Raw genomic sequence first — 22,965 nt, 5'->3', positions numbered from 1 at the left:
TTTCACTTCTGGTACAGGTTTCCCTGTATTTTTCCTCTTCAGGGCAGACAAGAGGATCGTAGGCTGCTGATGTGCTTGGAATTTCAGAAGGGCTGGAGACTATCTGGAATATGTTGAGGTCTGTGCATCACACAGACCTTGTTTCTGGCTGTATTTGGGCTTCACAGCAGGGGACTTTGCCCCTCTAGATTTAGAGAGCTCTCCTGCCATTACTCACTATTGATCCAGACCCCCTTCAGCCTCCTTTTACAGTCGCTGGGGGGAAATGGATATTTTTAGGAAGTGCCTGACCCTGACCTGCTGTAGGCATCTGAATGGGATGAATCATTCCCTACAGTACCTGTTTCTCTGCACTGTCAGCATAGCCAAGACAGCTTGTTTGGATGCAGGGTCTGCAAGTCATGTGTCATGTCTGTACCCTGTGTGGGAGGACTGGAGTTCAAGGTGCTTGCTTGTGGCTTGGGGTGTCCAAACCCACTGCATAAAAGCTTGGCCTCTCCTAAGCTGCCCTTAAATTTTCTTCAAGGTTTGGACACAGCTTAAATCTGTGAGCCACTTGTCTGAGCCTGCTCTCAGCGTTTATACACCCTGACTGGCAGCATAAGTACATTCCTGAAGGATAGGGTATGATTGCCGAGGAGGTTTCAGTCCAACTGGGTCATCTCACAGTGGCCGTTGCAGTCCCAGTGGGAACCAGAAAGATGATTCCAGCCTCAGGAAATGATTCTAGCCCCAGGAGCTGCTGCACTAAGACCGAGTGAGGCTGCTTGGGCTGCACTAGAACCTCCTGGGAACCAGCCCTGGAGCTGCTCTGGTCTCTGGCTTTTTGAGTGATGTGGCTTGTGGCTTTTCAGCCACAGGAAGGTTTGGAACAATACTTGCCATCTCCCAGTCGGAGCCTGACACCTGTAGCGGGAGTATCCACATCCTGGTAACTCAGCTAAGGTGCAGCAGCCCGCAGGTGGTGTACCGTGAAGAACTGGGACCTGCATGTCAGGTCTCTCTTGATTAGAAACTCTCTCCAGAGCTTTTGTGCACATCACTACATCTTCCAACCAGGGGAAATCCCCCCACAGATACCTACCTACCTGCCTTTGCTGGGCCACCTCCTCCTGCCTCATGTCCTGGTTTTTTTGAGGAATGAAAACATTGTTTTCCGATTGTGTTTGCAGAGTGCTCATCCTGCACTGGCTAGTTTGTACTACAGTGAGGATAAATATCCACACTCATTGAGATTTAGAGGTACAAGCTGTTGTACCTAAGCAGAGGCAACTCTGGAAGATTTTAGGTATTCTTTTGCTTCTGCTAATGCCTTCAATATGTTTTCAGAGGGCAGCCTGTTCAGAAAGAGGGATTGGTGTTGATGGTCCATTGTCAAGATTGTCGCTTTAAGTCAAGGAAGAAATATAATTTACAGTAGTACATCTCTCTTGTTAAGTGGGCAAAGGGAACGTGTGTGTGTTGTTCTTGTATATTTAGAGTTTCTTCTGTAATTTACTGTTAGATTTTATATATTACTAGACATTGGAGTATTTTCATTGCCCTGAAGGGAGGAATTTTTCCTTTTACAGCAAGAGAAACACTGTGGCAGTGAAATTGTGTGGTCACTGCCCTTTACCTGAGCCCCAGACAAGTGCATGTGGGGGACAGATGCATCTTGTGCCTTCCATCTGTCCACCTTGGGGACCAGAAGATGTTGCAGGGACTCATGGTACCCTTGGGTTTAATGCTTGCTTCTGCTGCTGGTCTCTTTACTCTCAGGCCGTGCCTCAATTCTCTGTCCAGAGAGCAAATTCTTAAGATTTGTAGCAAATATGGATTCTAAGGCATCACAGGAATAAACTGATTCTTTGGAGTTGCAGTGAGAATTAATGTTAAGGATGAGCTATGTATCAGGAAATCCCAGGGCTGAGCAGGATGGGTGCTTTTTGCAGTATCAGTGGTTTCTAGGGAAGAGCCTCAATTTTACCTGGCTGCTGGATGTCTGTCTGGCTTTTCCACAATGAAGTTCACTCCATTTGTCTTTAATTTTCCATCACTCCTTATTTTGAAGCATCTTTGTGCTGGGCTGACAAATTGGATGTCAGTGAGAACATTCAGGGCTCAGAGATGGGAAGCCACCAAGCCCATGACCTGGTGTAAGGCTCTCTGCTTTCCTTCAGTTTGGTTTCCTGGGATGCTTTGGGATTCTGGGACATGGCAAGCAGAAGAATATGGCCATTTCAGTCTTGACCAAGATGAAACCAGTAGCCTGCCTGAAGAGAGTTTTGCAAGTGACACCAGTTAAATACTTGGAAGGGGTGTGAATTGAGGGTGGGTGGAGAAGAAGGTTTGTTATGTGCTTCCCAGCAGCTAAAAGCAGGTGTTCAGTCAACTGAGAGTTGCCCTAAAGGCAGAGAATACGGATGCAAATGATCTGCGAAACATAAAAGGAACCATCTGAATGCCCCTTTTTTGGTTTACCTCCTCCCTGCGTAATTTGCATGACACAAGTTGATCAACCTTGAGAAAAAGCAATTCGGCCAAACAGGACAAGATAACTTTGTCAAACCTGAGGACCTTGCAAAGAGGCAAAAGAGGCAGAGCCCAGAGGCCAGGAGACACAGGACAGGAAGGGGTGCACTGTGTCGATGCTGTCTGGGTGTCCAGCTGAGTCCTCTGGCACTTGTGAGGTCCCTGCTTCCGCCAGGTTTTGCAGTAGCCCAGCTAAATCAGTGCTGATCCCACGTATAGGTGTGTGTATAGCAGCTTAAAACCGTCTTTGATGAAGGCAATGTGAGGAGCACTGGTGAGCAAAGCTTGCTGAGTTGCTGCCCTAACAGGTAGCACATTAGACTGGTTAGTTAAAACACACCTGGAAGGGCTTTTAGGCTGTGCTAGTCCTCATGCTTGGTGCAATAGCAATACGTAAATCCAACCGATTGCTGCAGCTCAAGGGGTAGGTGTTTAAGCGGTGACAATCCCTTATCTTGGAACTGGATTCACGACCCTTCATGGCCAGCCTGACGATGCTGAGTGCGATGGTATCGCTCTGCCTGTCCTGCCCTGATTCTGCTGCAGAGGAGTGTAAAAACACCCAGCCAGGGCTTACATCCGACCAGAGCTTTTAATGAAGTTAATTTTTTTTTGCTGTGATTTGGACCTTAGCATGTGTCCCATCGCAGCTGTAGCCGCAGATGGCCGGGCTCCTCCCACCTCTCACCTCTGCTCTCCTGCGGCGCGATGTGACCTGCTTTGTTTCATTGATAGTTTCGCTGATCTTCCCGCTGTGAATGAGCTCTTCCTCAGATGCCACTCCCCACCCAGCCCCTCCCCAGCCAAGATGCCGACTCTTTCACTGTGAGGGTTAAGGGCTTATTTATTTTGTGGACTGCACCTCCGCCTTTCTGATTTCACTTGGTATGTGCAGGATGTGGTGATAAAAATCTGTTTAAGCTGTCTCCTGTTTCAGACATTTTTGCTTCTTTAAAGTGGCTTCATGGGGTGATGAGTGTGTACAAGGATGCCTGGATGGGGAGGTGGGGAGGGAGCATCAGGCTGAACAGCCCCGTGCTTTCTACAGGCTCCATTCTTGCCTGCGTGGGCACTCAGGCGTTTGATCAAAGGTTTTGAGGCATTATATCCTCACAGAGCCATTGTTATAAACCTGTAAAAAAAAAATGAATGGTGACATTATTCAGTCTGGCCTTCCCTCAGCTCCTTGCATTCTCCTCTTCAGGATTCAGCTGCTCCTCATCAGCAGCTCCCAGAGTTGTCTGGGTCAGCCGGCGACTTGCCACATTCAGTGGTGACACATGTCTGCCTGGAGACAGCACGGCCTTAGTGCTGATCTGTACACTCTCCTTTGCAAATTGCATGGTGTGTGTGGCCGTGTGGTCCCTTCCAGCCTTACCCATTCAGTGACTGTGCGATTCTGTGGCTCTCCTGTGTGCGTGGAGGGCATCAAGTAGCAGACTGAATATATTTAATTGAACCAGGTGTTTTCTGGTCCTTTTTTTTTTTTTTTAGGTTTTGCATCAATGGGTTGTTTGGTTCTGCTGCTTCCTCCTAGAGTTAACGGTGTCTATGGATGGTTAACTCACATGCATAAAAAAGCTGCTCTCAGAGGTGGTTTGTATTTTGTATTGTCTGTATTTTTATCTTGAGTATCTTCTCTTCCCTCCCACCCCCCACCCCCACCGTGCCTTTACCTTCCTCACCATGCAGAGAGCTGCCCTGACCTTGATGTCTCCCCAGGGTGTGCAATGAGTTTCCTGGGAGGCTTGAGGATGTAACAAGGGGAGTTGAGGGAGATCATCATGGTCTACTATGAGGACTTGGCAGGGGTGAATCTAGAGGAGTGAAGCTCCAGGGGAGGGCAGGTAAGTCCCAGAGAGCAGCCAGGCCATTGGTGTCTCCTACAACACAACAGGACCTGAGAGAGAGCCCACAAAATGCTGGCTGGGAGGAACCATGGAGGTCTCTAATGCCACCAGTACAGAAGGATGGTGTCCAGCACCTGCAGGGATAGAGAAGTTCCCAGCTCTCCAGGTGACCCCTTTCAGCACTGCACCACCTTGCTCATAGGAAAGCTTTCCCTATGTGGCCACAACTTGTGGATGTTGCCCTTCGTTACGTAGTTGGTCTCAGTGCGATGGGGTAGATGTGGAAGGATTTGGGAGAAAGCAGGGAGAAGTCTCCTGGGCCACTTGTGGGCAACAAATGATGGCACTCGTGGGCAGCAAACACATCTGCAGCATGTCCTGCAGAGATGTTGCCTTTGGAGAGATGTTGTGCTTGTGTGGATATTTGTCCTTAATAAATTTGACCCTTTTGAAGAAAACTGTTCATTTTCTGAATTATGAAGTTGTGTATTGAAAAGCAATATGGAGTAAAGGAGGCTGAGGTCAAGATGGGCTAATTATTAAACCTGGAGTGTATTTTGCTAACATCCCAGTGCTCTGGGATAATGCTTCTTAGCTGTAAGTTATAACTGAGTCATAACTGCTGCCCTAGTGCAACTTGCATGCAATCAAAACGGTATCTCCTTAGAAAAGTTGGCACGGGAGCTGGAGCCAAGAGCTTGAGGGGTCCACATTGATAGGGCTGGTGGGTGCATGGTGCCAATGTACCTTCATGGAAAGGAGGGTTAAAAATTGGACAGGAAAACACAGGGTCCAAACTACCAAACAGCTCTGCATGTATTGGGTTTGCATTTCTTTTCTTTTGTTCAGGTGTGTTTGCCTGAATTTGTCAGTTGGACTCCCCCCCAAAAAAAGGACCTGACAGGTCCTTAACAGCAATAAAGGGAACTCAGTCATGGAGGAAAGGGTTGCCCTTACTGCTCCAAACAGACAGGCTGGGAGCTCCTGACTTGGAATGAGATGGGTGGTCGTTTTCCATCTTGTCCTTCCTTACAATCATGACAGGGAGAGCTGATGTTCCTTCAAATTGAGCATGTGTAGTGACATGCCAGGAATACCTCCTTGCTAGATTGCCTTCTTCTGTGGGAAGGCATCAGATATATGTTTTGATGGGGATTAACTCATTTAACCTTACTGTATAGATAGTGCTTTATAAATGATCTTTTCCTGGGAAGATTTCCTATCTGGGCATAGTCCTAAAGAGCATAAATTGGATGGTTCTGACTATTTTGTGTTACTCCCAAATGGCTTGGTATTTTGGATAAACATTTGAGTCTGCAGCCCTGTCCATGTGCTCTTCTGTGATGGTGCTGCTGGTGCAGGCAGAGCTACTGGGCAGTTGAGCAGAACCAGGTGGGAGGGGACAGAATGGTCATTCCTTGTGTCTGACTGCTGGGAAGTCCCATACCACATAGTATCTTTAACAGTCGTGATAAAAAAAACCCAATAGAAATAAAGAACTTGGTGCTTCTTGGGATTAATTCTTATGTGTTTTCTGAGAGCACAAATGAGGGCTTTAAAAGCAGTTTCATTTTTCAAAAGAGGGAAGAGCCCAAGCATGAGTGTGAAACACCCTGGTCCTGGTGTTGCCACATACTTCCCATGTGACTTTGGACAGGTCATGCAGCTGGATGAAAATATCCTAAAGTGTGACTTGGCAGCCGAAGTGCTGACCTGCTTGGAGATGTACCAGCATGACTATGCCCGTTTGAGCTGGTATTTGGTGGACTTCACTGCTCTTGAATGGCTGTGGTTAAGAGTCAGGTGAGGTTGGGCGTGACGTCCAAAAAACCTATTTTCCAATGTAAACTCCACTTAAATTCTGTGGGAAGAGGGAGAACAAATAATGCTTTTGAAGCGGCCTGTTCCTCCATGGACCATGGAAAGTTTCCAAACAGTTGGCTTATATTAGATGCCCAACTTCCAGACAGCTGAGGTTATGGAGAAAGCAATCCCACCTTCTAGTTTCTTGATGTCCCTGTTGCTTGTATGTAAAATGATTTTAGTATTTAAGTCCTTGATACCCTGAAACAGAGAATAAATATAAAATTTGGAGCTGCTGCCTGGCTACAGCAGCAGATGAGTGCTTGCATTTGGGATAACAGGCTGATCTTGCCAGGAGTTAATGAATATGCTTGTGTTTCTCCTGATGAGCTAGTGCATTAAGACTTTGAAATCAGTTTTACTGCTTCATACCACCACAAATCTTTCTATTTAAGATGTTCCTTTCATGAAGTTCAAATAGCACCTGTGTTGGACAGAAATCCAAATCTCCAGGAGAGTTTAGGACAATTTGGCTTGAGGTTTCTGTTGTGGTTGCTTGCAGGAGAAAAAAAAAAAAAGAGTGCAAAATAACCAAGGTCAGCACCTCACTTCAAGCTGCCAGTAGAGCTCCTTGGGGGAGAGAGGGAGTTACCCCACGCCTGCAATTCATCCCTCATGCCCATAACCAAATAATGCAGCAAAACAGCATTGAAAGGGATGGGAAAGTTAGAAAAACTTTTTGCTGTAAGCCAAGCTGGGCAAATGATGCTCAGAGCTGCATTGGTGTCTCAGGCACAGATTTCTCTTTAGAAAGCACTGGAGAGGGATTACTATATATAATGCCTTTATTTGAATTTAATCAATTGTTGCTTAATATTATAGTAGGCTTTATCACAGATTAGTACTAGCTTACATTTATTAGTATTACCATTCCAGAGGAGTTGTTAAATAATTCCCAACCCTGGGATGCTCGTCTGCCCCCTTTGATGCCCTTGGGCACATTATCCAATTGTGGTAAAAACTCTCTCAGGCCCGTTTTCATTTATTTTCAGTCTCATTTTGCACTGTAACTTGATTGTTACGAAGTCATTGAGCTAACAACAGTATTATTCTGTTCTAATTTATTTGCATTTCACATTATTGACATTTTAGCCTTATCCAGGTTAAGTCTCAAGGATGGCATCCTGGTGTTCCCTGCCAACATTACTTTTTGTCTCATTAATATGGGGCTAACCTTCAAGGAATAGATTTTGAAAAGTTATTTCTGCAGTTATGCTAATTTTTGCCATGTCAGTGCTGTGTAATTTTAAGAAAATAGCTTTTCAGCAGCAGGCTGGATTAGACAGCACACTGGTGCACTCCATGATGCCAAGGAGATAATTTGCTGCCGTGCTCTACCGCATGCAGTCCTTGTTTTTCCTAGGATATCTCCCATGGACCTTCTGGCTGATTTTTCTGTTGTGAGATTTGATGTGATCGTCATATGTTGTGGTATGTAGGGCTCCAAGCCAAGAATATCCAATATTTTTGAAATATGTTTATTACTGTTCAAAATAAGCCTTTTTCCCATTATTTTATAAGATTCTGCCACTTCTCTAATATGCTAAATTTATCCCTGCTTTGGCATCCATACTCCTTGGTGTTATTTTGATGTGTACTTTGTATATATATCTTATATATAGCTCTGTGTATGTGATTTATATAAAGCCTGTCTTCTTGTGCTGTCACAAGGAAATCATTCTTGCTATTGTGGTGGGATCTTGGCTTGGATTTGTCAGGTCCAACCAGTACCAGTTTGCTTCTCTTCATCCCCAAACAAGACTGTTGCTTCACCCAGGCAAGAGAAGACACAAACTATCCAGCTCCATTTTAGTTGACTGTAGGTGAGGGATGTGTGGGCTTTGGAGCTGCTAGGTGGAAGTGTCCAGATCTCTTGAGTTACACATGCTTGTCAGCTGCGTGTGTGCGAATGAACATGGGTCCACAAACATTGCCTAAGTGTATATGGAGAAAATGGCTCTTGGTCTAAGAGCACTGTGGCTTGTCACCAAGAGGGTTGTCGCTAATCAGTGCTGGTGGTTCTCCATCCTCTCTGCTGGGGTTATTACTGGTGGTGGGGTCAAAAAACCTAGTTTCCTGCAAAGCAAGAGACCTTACAGTGTAATAGAGGCCAGAAAAGTGTTAAACTGTTGAGCCTGAGTTTGGTACTAAATGTCACCATCAGTCAGTGAGAGCTCTGAAGGTGGAAAAGTTTCATAGTGTGAAGTTACTGAAGGAGGGAAGACACTCAACATGATTAGCTTAATATTCATTCACTCAAGCCATAGGAAGTTTAGGATAGGTTGGTGAGTGTATGGACTTGAGTGAGCCTCTGGAATTTGGGTTTGGGTCATACCAGCCAAAGGGGGATTTTCCAAGATTGGCTCTTATGTTCTCCAAGCAAAGCAGACTGAATGTTGTTGTACCTGACTCTGCAGGAAAGCTGACGCAGTGGCAACAGCACTCAAAATTACGTATTATTCCCTTCACAGCCAAAGCTAGAACAAGAAAAATATCTTGTGTCAACCTGGTCTTTGAAATACAAATGAGTAAGCTCAAGCTCACTTGTAAATGTCACGATGTGCCTTGTGCTCTCGCTTCCTAATGTGATTGCTTTGCTTTCCCGGTTAACATGTTTTCAGGCTCTTGCTTCAAGTGATGCTTTGACAACAGGGAAAGGAGAAGAGAGTCACTGTGCTTTGTGTTGAGCCCTACGGGGCTGTTTCCCCAGTGAGGAGTCTCACTGACCCTAGGCTGACTTGAAACCATCAGCACAGGCGCTGTGCTCTCGTGAAAGCCCAGCTAGTGGCAGAAGCACCTGCAGCCTTACGTTCTTCTGTTGTCAGACTTGAGAGAATGGTGCACAAAGGGGCAGGGTGCAACTCTTCAGCTTGACAGCCTTGGATTTTTCTGTGTGCTCCAAGTCTTTCTTAGGGTGTTTTTGTTTCCATCTGTCAGGTAGTCTGTGCTTACTTGCTGAAACCCATTCATCCTGTTGTAAGGGTGTACTGGACCACCAGCAAGCGGCTGAGCCCAGCCAGATGGGCAAGGCTGCTGCAAGCTTAGGGAAGCAGAGAGACAGGCATTGATCTCTTCTCTGTGGTGACCAGTGGTAGGACACGAGGGAATTGCATGAAGCTGTGTCAGGGGAGATTTAGGTTGGATAGCAGGAAAAGATTCTTAACCTAGAGCGTGGTTGGGCACTGGAACAGACTCCCCAGGGAAGTGGTCACAGCATCAAGCCTGACACAGTTCAAGAAGTGTTTGGACAATGCTCTCAGGCACATGGAGTGATTCTTGTATTTGTCCTGTGTAGGGTCAGGAATTGGATGCAATGATCCTTATGGGTCCAGTCCGACTCAGGATAGTCTATTCTGTCTTTCTAAGGCAAAGCACTGCACTTTTGGAATTGCCTTTGGGGTCTTCTCTCTACTGCCTTTTGCAGGATGCACTTTTGGGGCTTTCACTAATCTTCTTTATTCCCCTCAAAACTGAATCACAAGGCACATAGAGAGCCAAGGCTGGAATAGGATATGTTACCTCTGCAGAGAAGCCAGTTACGAAAACTGTGTTATTTTGAGTTATACCACGACGGGTGCCTGGGTTTGATGACATTTCTGTTCTGTCTGTGATTAACCTGATGGTGACGGTAAAACAAAAAATAACATTAGAAGCAAATAAAACCCTCAGAATTACATTTTGGATGCCAGAGGATGCTCGTCCTCAAAACTTAATTGTTTTAAACTAATTTGATGATTAGTTCAAGCCAACTTTCAGACTCCTGTCTGAATAATAGACATTTCTGTGGAGTTAATCAGAAAGAACTGCAGTTTCTTTTACCATGAGGAAAAATAAATGTCAGACTGAGGACAATGCGTAACAGCAATGACTGGATTTGTTGACTTAGCCAGAAATGCACAGCCAGTAAAAAATAAAATCACGTGGAAATACCTCACAGGCCTCTGAATCAGTGCTGAAAATTGCTCTGGAGCTTTACTTGCAGTTGGTGAATAAAGTTGTTGAGAGGAGTAGCAGGAGTGCAGCAGTGCAGGAGTTGCTCTCTGGGTTAAGATGGATCTGAGAAGTGCTTGTCCTCCTCATCCCTCACTCTGCCCTTCTACAGTGGCTGAATATTCCAGACTGGACTTAACCCCATGCATTTTGCTACTGTTATGAGAGAAAATGGAAGAAGCAGGTGGGCAAAAAGTAGAGTCCTGGACCAAATTTTTGACTGATGAATTTTGCTAGATCAGAGCTGTTTTCTGAGCAGGATAAAGCCTAGAGATTGCTCATCCATCCTAGCTTGGATGCAGCAGAGTTGCAGTTCAAATGCCCACAGTCAGTGCTGCGTGGTGAGTAAATGAAGTGACATGGCTGTGACAGAAGTACTTGGATGCCCTGGTGAAGAGCTTCTCAGGATCTCCCATCCAACTTTCATTATTGTGGTGTGTTGACCCTGGCTGGATGCCAAAAGCCACTCTATCATTCCCCTTTGCAACTAGAGAGGGGAGAGAAAATAGTCACAAAAGGCTCATGAGTTGAGAGATCACAAGCCGATTACTGTCTTGGGCAAAGCAGACTTGACTTGGGGAAGTTAATTGAATTTATTACCAATCAAAATCAGAGCAGGATAATGAGAAGTAAAACAAATCTTAAAAACGCCTTCCACCCACCCATCCCTCCTTCCCAGGCTCTACCTCCTTACCCCTAGGCAGCACAGGGAGACAGGGAATGGGGGTTATGGTCAGTTCATCACAGGTTGTTTCTGCTGCTGCTCAGTGAGAGGAGTCCTTTCCCTGCTCCAGCATGGAGTCCCTTCCATGAGAGATAGTTCTCCATGAACTTCTCCAGCATGAGTCCTTCCCACAGGCTACAGTTCTTCACAAACTGCTCCAAGGTGTGTTTGTTTCCATGGGGCGCAGTCCTTCAGGAACAGGTTGCTCCCTTGTGGGTCTCCCACAAGGTCACAGGTCCTTCCAGCAAGCCTGCTCCAGCGTGGGCTTGCCATAGGATCACAGCCTTCTTTTGGGCATCCACTGCTCCAGCATGGGTCTCATCCATGGGCTGCCGGTGGATCTCTGCACCCTGTTGACCTCTGTGGGCTGCAGGGGCACAGCTGCCCTCACCACGATCTGCACCACAGTCTGCAGGCACCTGTAGCACTTCCTCCCCCTCCTTCTTCACTGACCTCCAGAGAGTGCATCGCTAATCCATCTATGTGGGTTTGGCACAATATTGGGGTACTATATGGTGTGGAGGGGGCAGCTACAGTATATATTCTTTCTGACTGGTTAATACCCTAGCTTGCAGTGAATTTCCCCTCCCTCCCTCTGTTTTCACCATTTTAGTTAAAAACATAAACAGCCTGGTGTTGTGTAAGAGGCTGCTGGGGCTGTTGCTCATTGCCCACAGTGCTCAACCACGGAGGTTGCACTGGTATCCTGGTGCTCCAGCCCTGTGTCTGGGTTCCTCCCCATGCATGACTGTGATTTTAAAAAATGTGGTGGGAGACTTCCCAGACTGAAAAGGGCTTAATCTGGGTGAGCTCAGCTTTTTTTACAACACTCCACTTAACGGGTTGATGTCTTTCCAAGAGCCTGAAGTCGGGATAAAGACCCACAGCTGGAGCATCTGCCAGAACTCCCTGGACAAAGTGCCAAGCCTGCTGCTCCCTGGGCAAGAGCCTACCAGGCAGTTTGCCTATAAACTGCTGGTATTTAGTGTGGTAAAACAGCAGTTTATAAAAAGTTTTAGTGGTGGCAGGGCTGTGCCAGTGTGCTAGGGTACATTCATGAAATAGTGTTGTTGTTTGAAGGAAGGTGCTGAAATAGTACCCTTGGTGCCCTACAAACAGCTGGTGTGATTGGTGAAGATTTACTGTCCCCTCCCTCCATTTCTCTTTCTGTTTCCTGCCTATCTCTCTTGATAATTTTGAGTCTTTGTGCTTTGTGTTTCTTTAACTTTTTGTTCACTTAAAAACTTCCAAGCTGTGCCATTAACTTCATTGAGTCTAAGTGCTTTTACCTTTACTGTGTTCAGCAGTACCTGCTGGTTGGATCATTGCTGTTATTTCAGGTTTTCCCAAGTCTTCCCAAAGGCTGCTTTTGATTTCAAAGATATATTTGTTGAAAAAAAGATTTCCACAAAAAAGCCTTTCACACTTCTGATGCTTTCAAGTGTGACTCCTGTTGAGCATCTGGCCTATTTTACCTTGGTAGTTAAAAGCTGATTAAAGGGGCAGGAATCCTGATTTCAGCTATTTTTATGGCACATGTGTGACTTTGTGTGCGTGCTACTTTTGCAGATGGATGTCCAGCAGAGTAGCTGGTGATGGGTGCAGGGACTTTGGGGCATGCATGTGAGCCCATAGCATTGCTGCTTGTCACAGTGCTGCTGGACTGAGCATCAAAGTGTCAGTGCCTTGGGGTGATCAGCAGCAGAGGCTGAGTGTTTGGGGAAGCTCTGCAGGGGAAATGTGTACTTCATCTGGCTGAGACCCCTCCTTTGAAACTGGGATTAGGTCCAAATTTCCCACTTGCTGCAGCTTCCCTCTCTGTGCAAGCTCTCCTCTCTTGTCCTCCCAGATTGCTTTCCATTTCCCAACCCTGCAGCTGACACATCTAGGTGGGACCATCATGGGCATCTGTGCAACACATCAGTCTTGTACTACCACGCTGACTTTCCTCAGTGATAACCCAAGGGATTGGGATAGCGATGGCAGTACATACCTGCTCTCAGGTGGCATTTCCTTCTCAGCACAATCCTTCTTTACAGGGTATGTTGCCCACCCTGCATGCGATGGCCAACAGAGTCCTTTGAAGCCTGAGCATCACCTTTTTTGGAACCTTTTTTGGACATGAATTTGCACATGAAGGTCAGTTGAGGTTAGGTCTGAAGCTTTTTCCAACTTGTGTTATGAAATTTGTGGAAGCTGTAGGGAGTCACAACTTGAAGGCTGCTGCTGTAGGCAGAGTCAACAAGGATTGAGTGGGTGGTGTGTTGAGACTGCCAGCCCTGCTGATGGAGGCTTCTCTGGCCACGCTGTCACCCCAATGGTGTCTGTGATGAGTCACCCCCACCATCCCCTGCCTTACACATTGGGGCTTGGTGCCTCTTTTTATGCTGCTGTGTGAAATGCTGGGGCCATGCTGGTGACAAAGTCTCCAGAGATGCCTCATGTGCATCATTTGGTTCAGAGAGGAGCTGTGTTTTTTCAGCTGAGTAAAGCTGTACTGTGTCACAACAGTGACCCCACTGAAATAATTTCCAAAGGAAATTCTGTTAAAAAATATGATAATAATAAGTAATTAAAATCAAACATTGAAGTGTTTGGAGATCTTGCAGCTGCCCCTGCCTGGTGATGAGCCTCTGGTGGTTTGCAGTGCCTACAGGAAAGGGAGCTGGGGAGAGAGGGAGTTTGGATGGGTTCAGGTCCAGAGAACACTGAGTTAAAAGAATTATCCTGGGGAAAGGTGGTTGTAAAGCCAATTGGTGAAAGAGCAAGAGGAGGGAGTGGATTAGGTGGGTGCATTGGTTCACAAAATGTTTTTTTCCTTAGATTGCAGATGCTTCGTACTATTAGCATCCAAATGGCTCCTGCTGGGCTTTGGAGTCAGCATCTCCTTGAAAAGTGAAGAGCCAAAGAGGAGTGGGGAATGCAGCATTTCTCTTATTTTATAGTTTCTGAATGTATCTATCCCCTAAGTCGAGTTAGCAGCGAGACTGTATGTGACTTATTTTGGGAGAACTGTTTCTTTGAAACACAAGACATTAATAATTTTTTTATTTTTTTTGTTTGTTTGTTTTCTCTGTTCTTTCTTAATACTCAACTTTGTTTATGCAGAAAACAAGAAAAAGTGACAGAACTGTAACCTAATTTAGTTTACACTCACCATTCCCCAGTGCTCCGGATTATAAACCATCATGACTTGTTCCTCTTCCATACAAGGAGGAACTGAGTGCTGTGTTGTTTTCCACTCACATACCCTTCTCAGGTGCAGGTTTCACAGTAGTTTCAACTTGTGGCTGGCATGACCAGGTGATCCAGCAGCATGGCTTTGATCCAGATCAGCCCTGGGCGTTCAATTGCCTCTCCGTGGGATTGGGCTGAACTTGCCATGTGAAGGTTATGATGGCTTGCTGTGTTTGAACTGACTTCACGCAGCCCAGGGGAGGACAGATGATACTGGATGGAGTGCAAAATGGATGATACCTGATGTGACTTTACCTGGCACCATTTTTGAGCAGACAAGGATGGTTCAAGAGTCACCATGTCGTGCCACTTCTCAGGGGTTCTGCAGTGGCAGCAGGGACTGCAGAGCCCGTGCCAGCATCCTACTGAACTGTGGCCTCAGGTCTAGTGCCAGCAGCAAATGACGTTATTATACAAAAATTATGCAGGTTTTTTTTTTTAATAAAGTGGCTGAGTGGATTTTATTGTGTCATTTACCAAGGTATTTCCACCCCAGCCCTGATCATTTATCCAAAGAATTATTGCTGCGCACTGTCTGATTCACACACATGGTACTCACTTCATCTGCCTTCCCCAGGCTCTGAAACATCCCCACGCTTCATACCCTTCCCATTTATCCATGTGTTTTTATTCTTGCTGTTCTTACACCTTTTTTAGGATTATACAATCCTTGCTCTGTTTTCTGATGGTTTGGAAACTTATTTGCTTTTGTTTTTACTGCTTGGCATTCTCCAAGTCTCTTGTTCTGCAGTGCTTCCTTCTGTGTTTGAAGCATCCTGTGCATATTCATAATATCTTCAAGTGAAGCCAAAGTAAAGAGAACTGCCAAAACTTGCTTAAAAAAATGAGAGATCTAGTGATTGTTTCAATCAGAAATCTTTCAGAGTCTGCTGTGTATGAGTTCACATGATCCATAGGACAAAATCTTCAGGGAGACACTGGGCCACGAGGTCCTGTGCGCTCAGGGTGGTGTATCCATCTTTCCTTCCTGCACAGTGCTGGTGTTCTCCCACTACCACTTTCCCTGGCTGGTTTTCTCCCACTGTCCCTGGCTATGCAAGGGACACATGGTCCTGACTTGGGGTGGGCTTGACTGGGATGCATGGCATCACTGTGCCAGCTTTACAGTCAACATCTCACCTGGAATAAAGCCTGGTTGTGCAGAGCAGGGTTTTGTGCAAATGCATGTGACTACTGATAGACAAGTTTTGATGAATTTGGTTCAGGTAAAAGTGACCTTAATGAATTATATATATTTAAAAAAAAAAATATTCTTTGTTGGCGAAGATGAAGAGCTGTGTCATGGCTGTGCTGCACATGGGCAGCAGCACTGGTGCCAGGAGGCAGCATCCCTAATTTGGACTGATAGAAAAGTGCCAGAGCCACACCTCAAATCTGTCAGAGCCCTTTCTGGCAAACCACTTCAAAAAGGATGTTTCATTGTGGTTTAATGAACAGAAGAGAAAGCCCGGCATGGGGCACACAGAGGTTGCAGGGCAGGAGTTACCAGCTGTAGGCACCTCTAGGAGCAATCTGAGCTTCGCAATCCCATACCCAGTACCAGGGCTGAGAGCAGCTTCTCTGTCTATTCACTTACTTTTCTTTCCCACTTGAGTGTTTGTGCATTTTTCAGAGCATCGTGCACATATTCTGTTTCTCCGGGACTAAGCAGGTGTCTTCTACCTTTCCCTTAGTTGGTTTCTTCATGCAGAGGTAAGGAGTGGCAAAATATTTGTTCAGAGATAGAATAAATGTATTTGTCTCGTCAGGGAATCTGGAGGTGGGCAGTATCTTAGAATAGTTTTTGCTGTTTGTTTGAGGCAGCCTGGAACTTTTAAGGAAAATAAGAGGAATTTTCCTTAGGATGAGCTACTTACAAGTGTCCTACCAACCAGGCTAATAACCCCCCCCCAGTAAATTCAAAACAGAACTCAGCACCATTCTCTCCAGCTGCTGGGTTTGTGTTTGCTTTGGGGTTTTAATTATAGGCAGTTTCCCCAAAACAAAAGGAGCGTTTTATCCATTATCATCTTCCCTTCCTCCTCCTCCTCCTCTTCCTCCTCCTCCTCCTTGCCCACTTCTCCTTTCTGCTGCTTGTTGGCTGTGTGATGGGCTGTGCTGGACTATCACCATTCCTGCCACCAGTGTTGATGGTACCACTCTCTTCTGAGCCCTCCTCAGCCCATGTCCTTGCTTCAGCACTGATCTATCACAACTCACTGTGCTGACAGAAAGTGAGTTTGTGTCCGTGCTGGGTGAGATTTCTGCTGGTCAATGAGGTAAATCAGCATCTGGAGGGGTTTGGTGAACACCAGGGCCAGTCATGGCTCTGGTAAGTGAGGAAAGGTTACTTGATTTTTGGCAGTCATGAGAGGTTAGACTGAGGCACATTGTGGAGCTGAGCAGTGAGTTTCAGCCCAGTCCACCTCACCCATCAAGATTGCATCCACATTGTTTATAAGATGAAAAAACTTTTACCTTTTTTTTTTCTCTCTCCAAAAAGGTCAACTGCTTTGAGAGTCCTGAAAGTGATGAGCTGTAAATGGTAATTGATTTTTTCTCTCTAAACTGTCTTGAAACTAACCCAAGTCCGCCACAGATAATCATGGCATAGGGTATAATTTTATTTCAACAGAAAGGAAAAGCCTCGTGAACTATCAGCTCCTTTTATTTCAGTGTATATTTGTCTTGTCACCCACGTATGTGTAGAAATATGCTTTATTCTCATGTGTTATTGATGCATTCAAGCTAAATGTGATTGAGCCTGATGGCTGCTTGGATGGGTTATAGGGCACTTCCAGGTGCCATCTGTACATGAGGACATTGGTGATTCAGGGAATGGCTGTTTTCCCACCTTTAAAAAACACTTGTTACTGGAGGTGCCTTTTGATGATCATCCAAGATCTTAGAGCCTTTCTTTGTACATTCGTATTTATCTTTGTATTGGCTAAATTTCAATTCACTTTCTTCCTTGTGAACAGTTTTTTTATTGAATAAACTGTTCCTCACAAACCATAGCAATGAGGTCACTGATGTTGTAGGGGTTTTGGTTGATTGAGTTTTTAACAGCTCTTTCTGCCCAGGAGTGGATTTCTCTTCATTATGCTCCTTTTAACTGACTTTGCAAACCTTTCTCACCTTGTAAATTCCTAAATACTTTTTTTTTTCCTAAGTGAAGATGTGGGATCCTTGCAAGGAAATTTAAGCCTTCTGACAATAGAATTGCGTTTTTTGTGTTATTTTCCACAGACCGATACAGTATGGAACGTGATTCCCCAAGGACCAGATGGCTTGAAATCCACCATTCAAACAGGGCAGAGCAGCACACTTGTTCGCTTAAATCTGTTCTTTCTAATAGTTAGTAGTTATGGTTATTAGGAACTTTCTGTGCCGTTGATGATTTATAACCCTTCCATTCCCATATAACTGTTGTGGATGGCAAAATCAAAGGTCTGGTTGATGTTTGCCCAGGGCACTCACTTTGGTCATGAGCTTGGGCAGAGTGCTGTACTAATGTGGCTCTGCGGCTTTTGTCTTAAGCTGGATTGAGTCCCGGTCAGCTTTGAGCACAAGCAGAGCAAGACCAGGTCTGTCTGCACATGTCTGGGTAGACACGTCCCACTTGGATCATGTGAAATTCCTACTCATCAGAGCCTTAGAGGGACCTTCTTGCCTTTGACTGTGCCTGTGAACTCTGTGGCACTGGATATATAAAATAATCATGGGGAGCCTGAAAATGCCTGTTATGTGAAATTTTTACATTAATAAAAACAAAGGAATTGTTTTTGTTCAACCAAGCAGAGTCTTACTGTTTCTTAGAGAACAGTGTTTTCAGCCTCGCACTCCTTGGAGAAACCCTGATCAAAAGTGCTGTAGCTGACCTGCAGTGCAGGTGATTGCAAGGTGGCAGGAGCAAGCTCTTGCTCAAGTAACTTTTTTGTGTGTGTTATGTGCAAAATGTCTGGTGTGTGCATGGGAAATGCTTCCCAGTGGAGAAGGCAGAGCCTGCATCATGCAGTGCAGATGATGTGGGGTCCCTCTGTATGGGGCAAATCAATCCTGAACCTGCAGAGATGTGGCTCAGCTCCAGCAAGAAGCACTGAAAGAGACTGGAGAGCTCTCACTGTGTCTCTGTAAGATCTGTGGTTTATGCCTGGCTTCTGTCACTAGAGAGTCAGTTCAGGTCCAGTTCATCTAATAGATGAATGAGAAAGGAGAAACAGACCCACCCCTGATGTATGTGAATCTCTGTTTTGTGCTGCAGTACATGGGTCCCATGTGACTGTTGGATTCCCATCAGTCAGTGAGCTGGTGGTGCTGTGTTGTTCAGGGCTGCTGGAGCCTGGTGGAAGAACTTGCCTTGCAAGTCTCTTCTGGGCAGTGGAGGGAAAGTCATCTCCACGTGGCTTGCTTTTTTCCCCTAATGTCTTTATATCTGCTAGAAGCATCCACAGAGCCGTGCAAAGCTGTGGCTCTGTCTCAGAGCTGCCCAGGGTGTGAGATGTTAGTCAGAGGTTGTCTTCCTGGCCAGTTGGGTATCTTCTTGATTGAATAGCAGAGATGCCAGTGCACATGTAGGGGCTGGAGCTACTGTCAGTTTGGACCAGAGCAATTTGAGGTCTTGCTCAGGTCTGCCTGTGCTCCTGGGGCCGAAAGGCAGCAGGAGATGCTTCTTGGTTATCACCTTTGGATGACAAAAGTGCAGGGATGGCAAAGATTCAGCAATCCAGAGCAGCTCATCTGGTCTCCAGGAGCACAGTGACACTGAGGACAGGCTGAGAGTTGGGTTGTTCAATCTAAAGAGAAGACTTCTGGGAGACCTCCTTGTGGCCTTTCAGTACTTAAAGAGGGCTTATAAGAAAGATGGGAACAGACTTTTTAGCAGGGCCTGCTATGATGGAGGGTAATGGATTTAAACTAAAAGAGGATAAATTCAGACTAGGTACAAGGAAAACATTTTTTACAATGAGTGTGGTGAAATGGTGGAACAGGTTGCCCAGAGAGATGGTAGATGCCCCATCCCTGGAAACGTTCAAGGTCAGGTTGAATGGGGCTCTGAACAATGTGATCAAGTTGAAGTTGATGTCCCTGCTCATTGCACAGGGATTGGACTGGATGACCTTTAAAGGTCCCTTCCAACTCAACCCATTCTATGATTCTATGATTTCCAGTCTACTAGAGAGAATGTCACTGCAGTGCAGTCATGGTTGAGTAGTCAGCATGGAGCTTGTGCTTGCAAACAAGGGTGATGCTTTGTTCTTTGACATCCAAAAAATCATTGCGGGATGCCTTCTGTACTACCAAGAGTGGTGTGTCAAGAGATGCTAATAGTGACTGGTTGGAAGCACAGTGTGCTGTGATTTGTCTGGGGACAAATAGGATGTTATCATAACTAGATGCAACAACAGATGCAACATATGGGTCTTGGTGCACTGTGAGATGTCCTCAGGTATCTTGTGGCTTCCTGGCAACATTATGCAAGTGGACTTGGCCATGTTCTCAACTGTAAACCTGGGGATCATACCTAGTGCAAACAAGTATCCTTTGACCTTGATGGGTGTTCAAAAATGTTATTTTCACCACTGTGACAGTAGGAGCACTAACTGTACCCCAGAGCCTGTTGTTCTCTGTACAAGTGCTGAATCAAAGGCTGTCCATCCCCAAGGAGCTGTTGGTCTGGATCAATGATGGGAGGTTGTGGTTGGTTACATGCAGATGGGGGAGTAAATAAAAATGCCAGGACACTGTTGATCATCTTGACAGAAGTGCCTCACAACACCAACAGCCTCACAGTTATTGAGTTTTCTTGTAAATGTCACAGCAAAGGAGAGCTTTGATGAAGTCAATGAGGTGGTTTGGCAGACATTTGAGATTAATTCCTACCAGACAAGGGGCAGGAAGGGAGAAAATATCATTCAATATCAAAGATGTTTTCCACTGACTGGCCCAGGAGACCAGCTTCCTAAGTAGAAGTCAACATTATAAGAGTCAACAGCAGATAGTGGGTACTGTAGGGTGTGGGAGAAACTTTGAAAGTTAGAGAGCTCCTGTGTGATGACACAGGGAAAGGTGAAGTGAGATAGAAGATATGAGCCACATAGAAGTATACTCTCTGGTCAGGACAAATAAGGTTTCTCAGGGAAGGGTGGTTGAGTTGGCTGTGATATGGGAAAGTAGGAGCTTCGATGACAATGGCAGATTTGAATGCTGGATGGAAGAGCATTCAAAAGAAGTCCTGAGACTTAATATTGAACATAAGGAGACCAGTCTGCAGTATAGAGGAGAGTCTGCAGACTTCCTAATGAAGTCTACAGATCTTCATAATGATACAAGTTTCTGTTGGAGGTGAAGGGGAGGTAGAGAAGGATGGGACCATGGCTGGAACTACAGGGATCATGAGGAGGGGGAATCTGAAGTTGAACTGGAGAATGATGAAGAGACAAGAAGGGAGAGGCTGTCAGAAGCAGGTTTGAGGAGCCAAGGCCAAGCAGAGGGTCAACTGAATTCTGACATTTGGCTAAGGAGCCACTACTTTTTTCAGTAGAACCATGAATAAATAATATTATTGCTTCCAGACCCAGACAGGATCCTCTGCAGATAAACCAGTGCACACAGGCAAAAGCTTTAGGTGTAACATCTTTCTGGGTTGCATCAAAGACAGCAAAACCAGATGGGCAGAAGAGGTGATTATCCCACTGTGTTCAGCATTGATGTAGCCTCACCTGGAGCCCTCTGTGTAGTGCTGAGACTCATCTCACCAGTTTAGAAGGATATGAAGGTCCCTGAATGTATCCAGAGGGCAACAAAGTTGGTGGAAGGGCTGGAAGGCATGTCCTGTGAGGAGTGGCTGAGGGCTTTGGGCTTGTCATTTTTGGGGAAAAGGAGGCTGAGGGATGACCTCACTGCTCTCCACAGCTCCCTGAGGAGGGGAAAGGGACAGGGCTGAGCTCCTCTCCCTTGGATCTGCTGATAGGACATGTGGGAATGGTTCAAAGCTGAATCAAGGAATGCTCAGACTGAACATTTGGAAGCATTTCTTTACCAAGAGAACACTTTCTTTACCAAGTCAAACACTGGAACAGGTTTCCTAAAGAGGTGGTCAATGTCCCAAGCCTGTCAATGTTTAAGAGGCATTTGGACAATGCCTTTAATTACATTCTTTAACTTTTGGTCACCCCTGAAGTGGCCAGACATTTGGACTAGATGGTTGTTTTAGGTCCCTTCCAATTGAAATGGTCTGTTCTATTCTGTTCTAATCTAATCTTATCCTATCATATCCTATCCTATTCTGTCATCAGAAGTGGCTTTGTGTGTGTACTTTGGTCAGGGACTTATGCTGCACTCCTGCCTTGGAAGACGTCTGCCTGTCTCCATGCACTTTCTGTCACATCTCCCCACTTGTGGTGGGGATGCTGTTCCCATAAAACAGGCATGTGCTGATGTCTATGCCTGGCTACACAAGTCAGCTCTGGAAAACCTCAGCTCCTGGATTACCAGCATAGCAGGACTCTGTCTGCAAAGGTGTAAGATTACAAAACACACACTCCACGCTCACACGGCTTAACCAAAACCACCTCATTTTTAGCAGTTTGTGAGGGTTTATTCATTACACTTCGGCAGAGGAATGCAGGAATGTGAGCAGCATTAAACCTATTCATTTAGCGGGGAGGCATCTCCTCTCCCCTGCTCCAGCCTGCTTGGCTTTAATGATAATTGCACCTCTTGAGTTGTTGAGTTGGCTCTCTGCCACACCGGCCCTCCCTGTGCAGATGTGTGTGGCACAGTGCTGGGAAGGCAGTCTGGAGCCAGGAAAGAGCTTAGGTTAATGCTTTGGAGCAGGGCTGTCCTTCCCGCTGGCATGCGCTCCACATATCGCCATGCATCCTGCCCTGCCTCCCCTCTTGCATCCTGCCCTGCATCCTCTCTTGCACCTCACCCTGCATTCCTTCCCAGACTCCTGTGCTGTGAGCATCTGCCTGCTTCCAAAAAGGCTTTACCTCCTCCCTGATAAGCCCTCAGCCCTGCAAATGACCAAAGCTGAGGTTTGAACGACTCCTACCTCCTTCCCAAAGAGCTTGTTCTGCATGTCTTGGGCCACCTTGCCTGTGTAGCACTGCCCCAGTGCCAGCATGGACTGCGAGACTCATGGATACTCTCTTGCTCTTGACTCTGGGCAGGGAAGAGGGGAACAGTCACTCCCTAACTCTTACATATCCTGATGAGGAATTTGTGTTGCTTTTTATTATTATTATTACTAATAGTATTATTATTATCATTATTATTTCTTCAGTGCCTCTGATTAACTATCTCCAGATGCATCTAAGAGTATTCTAACATCTGAAAATTAACTGTTGATTTTAAAAGCCTTGTCACTTTACAAATGGGAAATAATAATACTACAAAAAGGCAGCAGTAATATTTGTTAGCTTGTTAAGAATTTGAAAGATGCAATAAAATCTGATTTTAGGTTTATTTGTGCTGCCTGTTCCCAGCGGAGGAATGTGGTGCTCTGCACAACCTGAGTGGTTGCAGCAGCTGCTGCCGTCACCACTTTCAGTTCTGCCGCTGGAGTTTCACATAAAGGGCCTGGGAAGTTGAGGAAACCGGTAACACTGGATCCATAATGAGAAGTCAAGTATTCTGTGTGAACTGTGGATGCATGGGCTGGGTGGCTGGAGAGTTTGTCAGCAGAAGTGAGCAGCATGGGTGCAATAACACTGTCGACTTAATAGAGGCTGGTACAGTTGGATTTTAGCCACAGAGACATGGAGAAGGTTTTATTGAAGG

The 22,965-nt window shown here is 45.7% G+C and overlaps 1 long non-coding RNA gene across 2 annotated transcripts in view; it reads left to right on the top strand.

Annotated features, from left to right (window-relative positions):
• Positions 1-22,965, top strand: part of LOC108640416 — a 100,326-nt gene that overhangs the window by 23,149 nt on the left and 54,212 nt on the right. The gene's annotated exons all lie outside the window — the stretch shown is intronic.

This window comes from Manacus vitellinus, unplaced genomic scaffold (genome assembly GCF_001715985.3).
Source record: "Manacus vitellinus isolate BGI_N305 unplaced genomic scaffold, ASM171598v3 scaffold_1_pilon, whole genome shotgun sequence".
NCBI classification, from domain to species: Eukaryota; Metazoa; Chordata; class Aves; order Passeriformes; family Pipridae; genus Manacus; species Manacus vitellinus.
This window is presented reverse-complemented; position numbering and strand designations above follow the sequence as displayed.